This window comes from Anneissia japonica, unplaced genomic scaffold (genome assembly GCF_011630105.1).
Source record: "Anneissia japonica isolate Jap-2015-1 unplaced genomic scaffold, ASM1163010v1 scaffold287800_len1627635_cov199, whole genome shotgun sequence".
NCBI classification, from domain to species: domain Eukaryota; kingdom Metazoa; phylum Echinodermata; class Crinoidea; order Comatulida; family Comatulidae; genus Anneissia; species Anneissia japonica.
The window spans coordinates 969,945-971,266 of NW_022731299.1; the positions used below are offsets into that span (position 1 = coordinate 969,945).

Sequence of the window (1,322 nt, forward strand, 5' to 3'; positions counted from 1 at the left end):
GTATATACATAATTAAATATATATGGCCTATACATAAATTATGATGTAATAGATAAAATCCAAACTAGCTTTATATATAATATTAATAATAATAAGAAACGAATACCATGCTTTATTGGAGAAGAACTTCAATCTATCAAAAGTTTTGATTGGAGCAATGGTTTTATTATATTTTTATGATGTTTACAATTCTTAAGGTGACTTCAATTTATTTAATTGTTTTAATAGTTATTTTTTAAGTAGTTTTATATAGTGTGTAGGCCTATATATAAAATGAAAAAGAGGGCCTAGTTAACCTGCCGGGCTGAGTTGACTGGGGCCTTGTTGACTCGAAAGCTTTGTATTTAGCGAGCGGTATTGTATTATTAATTGTGAATGCGTCATCGGCATTCCATACATATACACGCATTGGCGGCCGTTCTGGAGGGCGGCCGCTATAGGTAGCGGACGATATGGGCCTACTCCCATTTGGCTGACCATCCACTCAAATTTGCGCCCTATGTTTTTTTCATAAGTATCGTTTTGATTGGCCTCTATACCCAGGAGGATCAGACTATAGAAGACTCTCTTGAGAAACAAGTAAGTACTACTAGGCCTAGACCTAGGTCTAGGCTAGGTAAAACGTAGCCTAGCCTAGCCTAGCGTAGGCCTATTATTATGGGGTCTAGTCCTACCTAGGCTTTGTCTAAATAATATTAATAATACGTAAGTAAGTGATGATTGTGACTTACATCATGCGGCTAGCTGGGCCTGGGTCAGTAAACATTTCTTTCTATAAAAACCCGGCTAGGCCTAGGCTGTAGTGCCAAGTCAGCTCCATCTTTCCATGTAAACTTTACAGCAGACAAAATGGTAGCCAAACAGGAGGAGATGTCGCGGATCGGAAGCTTCAGATTTGGAACACGGAAAAATTAATATTAATATCAACACATCCAACATGGAGAAAAATTCACAACCGTCAAAAAATCTTGCAAGGGATTGAGGGCGCCACTCTATGGCCATCTGCAGAGCCGTAGATAGAGAGAGTTTGGCCAACTTGGCGCATGGGCGCCATGTTGTCACCAAACAGCGTGCGCGCGTATAGCTTTATAACATTTTATAAAACACTGATGCTGCATAAACTTTCTTTCATTATTCTGTTCATGAGGACAATTCAATTATGGGATTTTAACATATCATTGTAAATATCATATACGGTACTGTATAATCATATTTACCTAACTTTGGAATTAATTATAATCAGTGACGTGCTGTATTATTTCGAGAAGATAAAGTGAGGATGATTCTTTATTTTTTTTTTGTTACGATTATATTTTTGTTTT

The 1,322-nt window shown here is 37.1% G+C and overlaps 1 protein-coding gene across 1 annotated transcript in view; it reads right to left on the bottom strand.

Moving 5' to 3' along the window:
- LOC117115298 (steryl-sulfatase-like) overlaps positions 1 to 963 on the bottom strand; it is an 82,705-nt gene extending 81,742 nt beyond the window's left edge. The window contains exon 1 of the mRNA XM_033259029.1: positions 732 to 963. The gene's annotated coding sequence lies outside the window, so the exon portion shown is untranslated. The remainder of the gene's footprint in view (positions 1 to 731) is intronic.
- Between the last annotated feature and the right edge of the window lie 359 nt (positions 964 to 1,322).